The 12,042-nt window shown below is 42.9% G+C and overlaps 1 long non-coding RNA gene across 1 annotated transcript; it reads right to left on the bottom strand.

The window, feature by feature from the left end:
* Window positions 1-244: 244 nt before the first annotated feature.
* Window positions 245-11,936, bottom strand: LOC119399474 (uncharacterized). The gene is made up of 5 exons (XR_007416724.1): window positions 11,881-11,936; window positions 10,140-10,346; window positions 3,312-3,471; window positions 1,274-1,415; window positions 245-381 (listed from the first exon to the last, which is right to left on the bottom strand). It is a non-coding gene; the product is annotated as an uncharacterized LOC119399474 (long non-coding RNA).
* Window positions 11,937-12,042: the final 106 nt, after the last annotated feature.

Below are 12,042 nucleotides of genomic sequence, written 5' to 3' on the forward strand. Positions count from 1 at the left end.
ATTAATTGGAATGCTAGCTGTACGTAAAAAACAAATGTGTCTTCTGTAAGTGCGATATTAAGCATGCGTAAAAAGAACGTGTTCTCCGAAACTTGAATAAAGGTGTACGTAAAAAACAAATGTGTCTTCTGTAAGTGCGATATTAAGCATGCGTAAAAAGAACGTGTTCTCCGAAATATGAATAAAGGTGCACGTAAAAAACAAATGTGAAGCATACGCAAAGTGAATTCACAGAAGTTTTATTTGATCTCAATATCTTATAGATCTAGAATGCGAAATACAATGTATAATGGAAACTTGTAAATAATCGTGGCATTTGTACTATTTCCACATTCCCGTGGTGCCCGTAACAATAATGTGCAGTATTGTGCACTGTGTTCACTGAAAACAAAAAAAAAAGAAGTGTTAGCACAATCACGCTAGGCGAGTACAGAAGCAAGAATTACAGCAAGCACCTAGTGTCAGCACATTCTGATGCCTCAAACTCGCGCACCAAAATTGTTGCATAAATGCACCCCGAATTTTTGTACAACTTGTGCGAGTTATACATTAGAAAATTTGGTAAATGAAAGGTGTCTTTTAGCCTTACGTGAATAAAAGAAGTTTAAGGCTCTTTGTTGTCATTATTTTTAAGTCATAAATATTTATGTCGTAGAACATTGATAAAATTAGACCTAAAAAACTCACATTTCAGGATGATTGTATAAATACATTAATTTCTCCCTGATTATTAGCTTGAGGAATACCACCAGATTTGAAAAAAACATACAGCTAAACTCTTTTACAAGAGACATGCACTGAGGGGCACTTGTTGTCAGACTGCATTTTTTTGCATGTAACCGATACCTCCAATGCAAACCACGAAAGAAAAAAAAAGGGGGGGGGGGACGACTCCCAGCATATTGACAGGAAGCAAACTCGCACACCAAAATTGGTGCATAACCCGCACCCCGAATTTTTGTACAATTTGTGCGAGTTATACATTAGAAAATGTGGTAAATGAAAGGTCTCTTTTAAGCAGGGTACCATGTTCCCATTTTCTGATCAACCCTATTTTTGATGCAGGTGCACGGTGTCTCTTATATGCCAATTGTCTGTTAGATCAGGGTCCCTAATAAAGAGGTTCAACCGTAAAACCCGAAAACAACTACCGTACTGATAATGCTGATAAGCTTACTCTCATGATATGCCGCTGAAATGGAGCACTTCACATGAAAAATGGTGCCACATGAGAATAAGCTATTAATGACATTTCATGACCGGTAAAACGCACCTGGTCAGAGTCCAGCTGCTCGGGTGAGACGTTTGCTCGAAGCACATGGTTCAGCTTCATAATTCTCGAATTAACCACCGTCCTTGACCGCTGTCCCCCTTCCCGCTTTGTACCGTTTGGTGGATTGATGAGGAACAGCTGCCTGTAAAATGAAAAGTGTATCTTTACCTCACGAAAGGACTCGCAATGCATTGATAGCACAAAACTGTGCAATACCACTATAGGAAGCAGTAAGCTGAGATAGTATTAATGCTACCACTATATAAAAAATATATTCGGTTTCCCAAGTCATGCTGGCCTGAGCAGGCACGTGCACAAGTGGTTCACATACATTTGCAGTGACTGCTGCATCTGACAGTGCAACCAGCTGAAGTGAAACTTAAAAGCATTGTTGGCTGTGTTGAGTGGCTTACAAACTATTGTGTAGTGCAACAAAGCAGCTATGCACAACATTGCATACATTTTAAAAAGTAATGTGGTTTTCGCCTCTAATGTGCACATGGCATATGATGGTTGGTGCAGGATTCTGAAATAATATGACCACTTGAAGTTCCTGCACACCAAAGTCAAGATACATAAATGTCATGTGCAATTTTCTTCTTTACATTGTTGCTTTCCTGTGCATAGATAACAGCAACAGGTTAAAGGCTGTGCACATAATGTAACGAAACAATGGTGTAAAGCAATTAGCAAATTCTATCTCCAACAGGAAATGCAAAAAAGTGACGCCTTAAACTAACTTAAAATTTCAAGCACGCCCCCCCCCCCCCTCTGCAACTCGAAATTACAAGAAAGTGGAAGGCCGGGGGGGGGGGGGGGGGTAGTTTACAGAATGGCACCAAAATTCAGGATGGTCGTGACAAATTATTGATCATTTGTCGCTTCGGGGGAAAAAAACGGTGCATATGGACTACCTCAGAAGTCATTTGGCTCTCGTTCTTGGCAAGGTGATTACAATCAGGTCAGGGGCGTAGTCGGAAATTTTTTCAGGAAAAGGGGAGGGGGTTCCACAATACTTTATGTATGTTTGTGCATGCATATCTACATATGCAAAATTTAAAAATTCCAGGGGGGGGGGGTTTCGCATCCTCCAACCCTCGCCCCCTGGCTACGCCCCTGAATCTCTTTAAAGGGACACTAAAGAGCAAAACGATTTTTCTCGCATTAGTAAAGTGGTCTTCCACGATACCAAAAACACCACGCTTGCTGCGAGAAGACGCTTAATAAGCGAGGAAAACGTGCAAAAAAGAAAATACAGGTGGCAACGCCACCTTGGAATTCCCGCACCATTTGCCGTGACGTCACATGTTTTTGACGGCACCTGCTTGGGCCTACGTAGTTCCTAATCGGTTGAATCAAAGTACATTCTCCTCTGAGGGGGCAAGAGACTTGACAAAACGAGTTTGTGGAAATTTCGTCGAGCCAGTGGCACCAAAACACATTGAATGCTCTTTTAAATCTTTTACATCACGAATTACAAAGTTCGGCGCGAAATTTAAAAATGAAACTTTGAACTTGTTTTCTCCGCTAATAATAAACCTATGGTGGTGAAATAAACTACACAAGGGTTCTTCGAGCGCACTTATCAATCTAAACCAATTCATTGTTTCTCTTTAGTGTCCCTTTAACAGTGGAGCAGACTAGTCTGTATAGGTTAAGTCATAACAAGCATAAATTTTCCTTCATAATAGCAGCTAGCAGTGCAGTGCTTGCTTAACCTCAATTAAATGAGTAGACATTGACAAAGTGAGTGGATCTGGTGTGTGTGCAATGCCACATTGCAATCTACAAATCGCACCATTATCAGCCCACAGAGCAGGCCAATGTTTTTTTTTCTCATGTATGCGGGATTAACGATTTCAGACTCTGGCAAGCCATAACTTACACAAAAATTCGGAAACACTTTTACTGGTTAAGAATATGTGTGCAGCAGTACTGAATGCCACACACAATTTAAGGTGGCACTTAAAATGTGAGACTGATAGACACTTAGCAGCCCAAATGACCACCAACAGAAAAAAAAAATTAAATAACTGACCTTTGCAAGAATTCCAGTGTTGTCGCAGCATTGTTCGGGTACATCATGTTGAAAGCATAGTAAGTCAGGAACATTACGCAGACTGCCTCGGTGAAATTGGATGCTTCGCAAAACAGTTCCTGCTCACAGGCCACATAACATTTGTCAGAAAAGATGGTTCCTGTGAAAAAAAATTAAATAGTAAGAATCTCGTTGTGAAACTCACGTTACAGCATCCATTTCAAAGGGACCAATAAGAACTTAACAAGTTTCTCAATATTTAAAGGGTATTGGTGTGAGAATATTGTACCCAACTTTGTTTTTATCCTTTATCAGATGGCTGTGCGCGACATAACAAGTGTTACCGCAGCACCCTATAAACATGAAGAATTAAAACATAAGCTCATTTATGTAGACCACATCAAGATGCGTTGCAAAGAGAGTGGAGCTTCCTTCCCATAAGGCGCATTTCAATATGTCTTTGCACATCATGAATATTAGGGTGATGGTCAAAAACTGCTCGTGCCAGTGCAGGTCAGCCTGCTTCAGAGGCTGCATGGTTGACTGCAGTGTCTCATCATAAGCTAGATGTACAGTATACAGTAGACTCCCGTTAAAACGACCTCTAAGGGACCGCAGTCATCTGTTCGGCTAATCAGAAGTGCCCCCAAAAAGAGACATGCTAACTGGTCAAGTGCATCCAAATATGTTACTTGAAACACTGAATGGTATAGACTTACAATGGGTGCAAAAAGACAAGAAAAAGCATTTATTTAGTTCAGCTTGAAAAAAACTATGCCTTCAGGTAGAGTATTTACACGAATCTTGCGAGCACCTGATTTTGCTGGTTCAAAAATTAAAATTCTCATTAAGATATTGCTACCACATCGTAATAAAACTGTAGCACGCTCCTAAGCTTACGATTACAAAAAGAGAGAGAGAGACAAACAAACACAATTTTCAAAAATAAAAATTCTCATTAAGATATTGTTTACCACATCTTAATGATAAAACTGTAGCACGCTCCTATGTTTACGATTACAAAGAGAGAGAGAGACAAGCAAGCACAATTTTCCTTCAAAGAATATAAAACTTATTGTCCTGGCAGTTCCTTTTCTTCCGTGAGCCTGTTTGCTGGCTCTAAGATCACTTCTGGATACGCCTTGGTCATGTGCTGTTCCCTTGACAGTCATTATATGCAGAGTTTGTTTAAGAAAGTCTGCAAGGTTTTCTTCGAGGTCCGGATATTATCCCGTTTTCGGCCCGTAGTAACTTTTTCAGATCGACGTGTAGCTGAAGATATCCCATCGCGCTACTCACGGTCACAAGCCTCGCGCACACGAAAAAGACACGACGCAGCTATATTCAGTGTGCAAATAGCCTTCCCTTGTCGTGCACCTACATAATTAAAATGGCTCATCACAATTTGCACTTCACTGGGAACAGATACAACGCGCACAGGTTCTACGCGAACCAACGCGAACTGACCACACAATGTGCTCGGCCGGCATGGCGGCCGCCATTGTGTGATGGTGATGACAATGCACCTGATCCCTCTGACAGGAGTGCTAGCACCGCAAACGTGGTTTCGGTTTCGTACTCGATTCCCACAGTCAATTTTTTGTTCCCGTTGTCACTTTCGTTTTAGTTTTATTTCCACTCCTCTTTCGTTTGCTTCTTTGCCCGATCCGGCATAGCTTGTCAATCACCCGCTCCAAAGTACTCCAAAGGAAAGAGGCAGCAGACATCGTCATCATCATCAGGCAAGGAGGTCCATGTGATTGTGCGGTACAATGTGCGGATTGCCGCTGCTGGAAAAAACGTGTTGCCTAGATTGCGATGTAAAAACGTGGTGTTTTGTCGAACGTGAGAGTGTACTTGGGGGCTAGTGCCGCATTCTGGTTGTCACGAAGGACGACATCGACGATAAAATAAATGTTGCACTGTTCGTGTAAACGTCTGGCGTGAATTCGGACGCACAAGAAATCCCAGTGCGGCTGCGAAGTGTTCTTGTTGAGCCTATGATCTCCGATGGCCAATCCTCCTGCACTGCTGGCTTTTTAGCGAAGTGAAAACGCGTATCGGCCGTACTCATCTACTGCTAGGTAAGTGCTGCTGCGCTGTCACGGGGCGTGTCAATCGGCGAGGCAGACACTGTTCGGCAGTGTTTTGAAGGTAGGTGGGCTAACGCACTCGGTAGCTGCCGGTGGGTATCGTCGAATGCTGATTGCCTAGAGCATCACGGCGAAACGTCAGCATTTGCAGCGGTTTTGTCAGCCGGTTACTTCGTCGCGTTCTTGTATAAACGTGTTCAAATCCGAAGAAAGGCGGTGACGGAACACCGAGCGAAATAACGTTTCATGTACAGGAAGAGGCGGAGAGAAACAATGACTGTATACTAACTGCTGAAGAAATGATCGTAGGAAACTTGTTCACCATTTTTGCAATGCGCATAGCCTTATTGATTTGTCTGTCTGTGCGTGTGTGTGTGTGTGTCAGCTGATCCGCATACGTGGGCGGAATTGTGGTGCCCGCAAATTCTTCTGCTTACCTGCTGCTACAGCAGTGTATCGTTATAGGTAGGTGTAAATTGGTCCTTTCCTGCTGCCTGAACCCTACGATGAGACATCAGGCAGGCTATACCAATGTTCCACAAATCAAGGAAATAGAGTGCACAACATCTAAAGAGCAAGGCTCAAAGCTACTACACATCATAATATAGCAAGCATCTCAGGCCTGCCTCGACACCACGCAGCAAGCACGCTGACATCAACCAACGCCTCAAATATTTCTATTTTGCCCGCCGCTGGGGCACATTGGTTAGGGTGCTTTTATGCTCACGTGAGAGACGCGGTGTCGATCGCAGTTGTGGGGGTCGCATTTTGATGGGGGTGAAATGCTAGAGGTATGCGTACTGTGCAATTTCAGAACCCCCAGCTGTTCGAGATTATCTAGAGCCCTCCACTCTCTCGTAGCTTGTATCGCGCTTCGTGACGTTCCCACGAATCTATTCCGATTCATTCCAGCTGTGTTATCCTTAGGATTCATTGATGCCGTTCGAAGAGTGCAACAAATTTTTAGCACTGCGGCGTAATGCTTGTTGCTGAAGTGCCGCGAACAATAGCTGCACAAACAGCACACGCTTATACTTCTACTGCAGAGGTAAAAAGTCTATAAGCCCCACTTATAAGACACTTTCTGTGAATATAAACATGAGTTTCAACATTGACAAAGTCAATAATTAACAAGATTACCTCTTTGATCAATGTATTCTTTGCCACTAGCAAGGGGAATACAGTATATTACCTTCTCAGCACAGTACGAAGCATTCCGATGCAGCACCTTTTACAATATAAGAATTTTGCTCATACATACATACATAATAAAATAATACATACATACATAATAAAATATACATTGAATGCATAAACCTTAAAGCTTTGTGGCATGAAAACACAAAACACTACACCATGTTACACATTTAACTTTTTATGTAGTGCAACACCTTGCAGGAACACAGTATCACTGCTTTATTTTAAAATTTAGGAGACGCCCCGTCAATTAAGTGCATTTATTAAACAAAAATGCAATCAATGCAATTTTAGCTGGAGTCTCGGATTCTTGATTACCTAGCCAGAATGGTAAATCTGTTGAAATGAGTGAATGCACCTGGGTGTAAAACTGCCATGCACCTGCAAGATGAAACACTTCCCTTGACACACTAGTTACAACTTGAAGTAAAACTCAGCTTACCTAGTGCGGCAACGATGGCGTAGGTGCAACTCAGAAACTACTTCTGTTATACTTGTACCATGCTGAAAAGGAGCAGAATGACTCTGTAAACAGACGATCTGTAGCATGTACTATTTCAAACTAAGAAATTTTTTTTCTCCCCATAAATATTTCACTGTAAAGCATCATGTATATGTCGTAATTTGTAAAACTTTCCCTTATCATGACAAGGTCAGGGAAAAATAAAGCTTTTCTGCTGAAAAAAGCCATATGCCAATATGCATCCAGTGAAACCAGGTTTTATACAAAGGCACACTGAGATCTCTCTGTGTAATACTGCCACACAATGAACGTTAAATTTCAAGAAGTCTGTGTGTGCCCACATGAGTAGCTGCAGGCAGTATGGGGAGCTGGAGTGTCAGCCACCCTGTCTGCTTGCGGTTTCATCTGCTCATCATGCCTGCAATGTGCAAGCATGCAGTCACGCAGGCTCATGGTTGCAACAACAGTGGCTTACATAACCCTGTCTAAGATTTTGTTCACTGGCCAGACATACTGGGAAGGACAAAGACCACAGCTAAGAAGCGGCATGTTTGATCTCTAAATTGTGCATGCCAGCCATGCAGCATAAACACTTATTGCACCAAGAACATAGCAGAGCTGAGCACATACTGAGAAGTCAGTCACCTGCACTCTGCTGGTCATCTTTCACAGCAGCATTTTTTTTATTTATTTGCTAGTTACCGTGCCTTAATGGCCATGTTAATACCTACTGCCCCAACACTATTTCTGTTAAAATTTCTTCACATGATGCACTGAAGCATGTTAGCACATCACATGCAAAATCACTGCCCATGTCACGTCATAAATGAGGTCGATCCTGACTCTGCAGTGCATCTTGCGTAACTAAAGCCTATTCAAATACTGTGTGTTAGCACATAGGCAGTAAGTACGGGGGGGCTGGGGGGCTCACCCTTGCCCCCTCCCGAACGGTTTTATAGGAGGCAGATGCCCCCCGACATCGGCCCAGGAAATTTGTCAAGATCTTGGCTTAGGTCCTCGTCTACTGACAACGAACTGTTGCCCGTCCTGTCTGCAGTAGCTATTTCACAGGGGGCTTTTCATGCCCGCTTCTTTTTCATTTCAAACTTTTAAAATTCGGATCATGGACCAGTGACGAGAGAAACATTCAGTTGAAAATGCCCCTCAAACGGATTTGTATGTGCAGAAATACGTTCAGTCCTTGAATTGCGTAGTGACTGGTTTTCAGAAAACAAAATGCTACTGACAATACAAAGCAATCCCGACACAATCAGTCAGGGAATGTTTTCGCACAGGCTTGCTCTCCAATAAAAAAAGGGTAATTCCCTGGTTGTCTACAAATAGGTACACTTCAGCATGCCTGCCCATAAAAGTTGCCGAGAAAAGATGGTACGCATTTTTTATTTATCAGCGAAGGGTTTTGCTACCAGTTCAGTGACCTAAAAGCAACTCAAATACTCATCCATAAAACAACCTTCGGCGGAAAAATTCGTAACCCAGCTTCACGCTAGGTCTAGTGGTAGCAAATGGCATTTTCTACCATCTGATAATTATTTTTGGCCATCTTAAATTGTATATTCACTGGCATAATTAAAGCTTCTTGTGCCAGCATTATTGGCCCATTCTCTCCTGCCTGGTGCATGTTTTAACCAAGTAAGTAAAGCATGTCAATTAAAAAAATTCGGCAGATCCCATGCATTGTCAGAATCGATTTTATGTGATGCAGTGAGCGAGTAGCAGCCTATACGACCTTTTTTTCGCTTTGAGCCAGGCCCGTAGCCAAGGGAGGGGGGGGCGCCCCCCCCCCCTCCCTGGCCGAAATTTTTTGATGAATGGTGTTTTACCGAAAATCAATAATGAAAATAGGCGGTTTTCTCAAAAGTCAAGGCTTTCAGCAAATGCCCCCCCCCCCCCCGAAAAAAATTTCCTGGCTGCAGGCCTGCTTGAGCCAAGCATTATAAAGTGGATCGATGTTTTTATGTAAATTGAAAAATAAATCTGAAGTCTCCCACTAGATATCGTAATAATTATATCGCGGTGTCGGCACCTAAGAGACTATAGCTGTATTAAATTCTTTAATTTGGAAGTCCAGTGCTCTGTTCTACCAGAATGCGTTAGGGCCTCTCAACCAGGGAGAATGAGTAGAGCTGCAAATTCTGAAAAAAACCCATTGTGACTGGCCAATGCAATACTGAAAGGCTGTATTGAGGGGGAGTTACTTTGCACTGAATTAGGTCCACACTCGCAAGTGCGAGCGTTCTTTAAATCTTAGTAGGCATACAATGAAACACAAAAGCCTAAACGCAACAAAAAGAATAACAGACACCCACTAGAAGGACGGGCTTTTCCGTGCTTCCGGCTGAGAGGTTGGCTTGGAAAACAATCTATCACCAACAGCAGACATTTGCAATACATATAGACCCCCCAAGAAAGGCTGCTTATGTACAGTAATATGCAGTAACATAGCATAATCAGACCCTAGTAATTGCATTCTGGTGCAAAGTGCCACAACAGTGTTCCTCAAATTACAATCCTAGTCAAACTGCAAAAAAACATGTTCATGTTTGCCAATGCCTTTAAAGTGTACTCAGAGCACATATTTTTTGTGCGTACATTAGCATTTTCTTAACAATAATTTGCCTGTTAACTGAAAAGGCAACCCATAATATTGAGATCACGGCAACTTTTTTTCCTTTCTTTCTTTCTTTTTTTGCAGCTACTATGTTGCTGCCAATTTTCTCGGCATTAGGAACTTGCCTGAATACACTTACTGAAAGAAAGTGCCCTGTAATGCACGGAGAATATGCATATTTCGCTCCAGTCCATATTTGCCTTTTCAAAATACTTCTTACACTGAACATATGACTAGTGAACACTTAACAGAACGTTCTCAGAATAATAAAATGTGTTTGAATTCTATAATTTTGAAAAAATTTGGGCAGCTGGCAGGTTTACACTACCTGGGAATGAAGGAGTTGCACATAACAAATATGCATCAGCGCTGCTTTTAAGAGCTGCTAATTAGCATTTCTGTAAATATATAAATCGCAAAACTTGGTTCTACTTTAAACCTACCTCGAAAACCTTGAAGAGGGCCTCTTCTTTGTCACCAAAATACGCAGCCAACAATGGCACAAATGCCACCTCCTTTGCGTTCTTGCAGCCCTTTGACACCTCCCGCTCTGTCTCGATGACCCATTCGATGACATCCCTCTTTACTACACTTTTCATGTGCTTAAACAGCAGTGGGGCGTAACCTCGCAATGACGCCTGGAAACCATCCTGAAATACAAAAAACGTCTGTGAATTAAATATCCCCAAAACTATGTTCTGAGCAGCTACCCTCGTATATATACTTTCCATTTGAGTAAGATGTGTTAGCATGTCAACCTTCAAAACTTCATCACATTTGCCTCCTTCCTAGACTTAGAAATATCAGTAATGGGGTGATATGCAAGAATAGCCGTGTACTTAAATTAATCCACATGAATGTTTAGAAATGCCTACTTTTCAAATAACTCAGCACCTTCCACTGCAGTGCGCATCACAAGTATATCAAGACTGTAGCAGGCAGAAGCCCAGAATTACTTTTGAAAAGCCAGTAGTATGTTTAGAAGAAGTGACGAGCAACAGTCTTAAAGGGGTCATGAACTACTTTTCCAAGTAATGATCTAATGACCTTAGTATCGGAGGTTACTGCCTCCCGAATCGATTGCCGCAAAAATTTCTCGAATCCGTCAAGAATCCGCGGAGTTACGGGGGTTTGGCGCACGCTCTCAGCGCTTTCTCTTTTTTCTCGTGCCCACGAGCACACTGGAAGCTAGACAGGGAGGGATGGCACGGGGTGAAGAGTTACGTCAGCGCGCGTTCGGAAAGCGCGATCGCTCTCCCGCTGTGATTCGCATGCGTCGAGTGCGGCTACCGTGTAAGTTAGCGACTGAGGAGGCGCGCGGGCAAGTGACGGCACCCCGTGGCAAGAAGCGCATCTCATCCGGCTATCGGCCAATAAGCATGCTATGTCTCCGCGACGTCAACGTGCAGAGCGCCCCGCCCCCGACGAGAGTGAACCTGCCTCTGTTTGAAAAGAGGGCGCCTGAGGAACGGCAACTATCGCGCTCCGCTTGTGGCCTTTACACGGCGCGCACGACTGTAATATTTGCAGAGCATTCATAGCCGTGTCAGCTTTCCGCAGGTTGCGTTTTCAACAAGCCCAAGGGGTGCTTCATGACCCCTTTAAGTTAAATATCACAATACAACATAAAACAAGGGCATCTGGCTCTGGAAACCCTTGGACAGAGGCCAATGAGAGCAGATTACTAAACCTTCAGTTAAAGAGTTTTCTTAAAAAGAACAAGTCCTCCCCCATTTAGTACACAAAATGTGATCTCTGTCTGCAACCTATTAAGTATACCATGTCACATTCAGCAACTACTGATGACCTTTAAACAACTGCTTGAAAGTGCGCAAGCAAGCCCCATCTTATGTGCAAGCAGAAGCTTCTGCTGAACTAAATGAAACTTTAATAATCAGACAAGTTGTCAAATACAAGAAAAGGTGGCTGCTTTCATGCTCTCACCAGCAATGCATGCAGTAACTTTTTGTAGTAGGCATTATGTCTTAGAATACTGAGACCAAGTTGATGCCAGACATGCTTTTTGATGAAGCACTACACTAGCAGCTGCACAGGTCTAGCAGCTTATCCAATGTACTTACAAAACAACCAGGCATGTACAGGCATTCTAGCACCAAAGATTATCGCCAGAGAACTTCCCTGCACCGTTTCGCTAGTTAATCGGAAGTGACATGCAGTTCATACCTTGGCATCCTTTCCAAGAAGTTGTGCAACGTGCTTGTAGAAGAAGGGACGGTGAAACACAGTGGCCACTCTCTCTTGATTTCTGTAGCTGGTGCACAGGACTCCCACTGTTTTATGAATGCCGTTGTGCCCATATGTATCTTCCATGTACAACCATGGCTA

Source organism: Rhipicephalus sanguineus, chromosome 7, assembly GCF_013339695.2.
Source record: "Rhipicephalus sanguineus isolate Rsan-2018 chromosome 7, BIME_Rsan_1.4, whole genome shotgun sequence".
NCBI classification, from domain to species: Eukaryota; Metazoa; Arthropoda; class Arachnida; order Ixodida; family Ixodidae; genus Rhipicephalus; species Rhipicephalus sanguineus.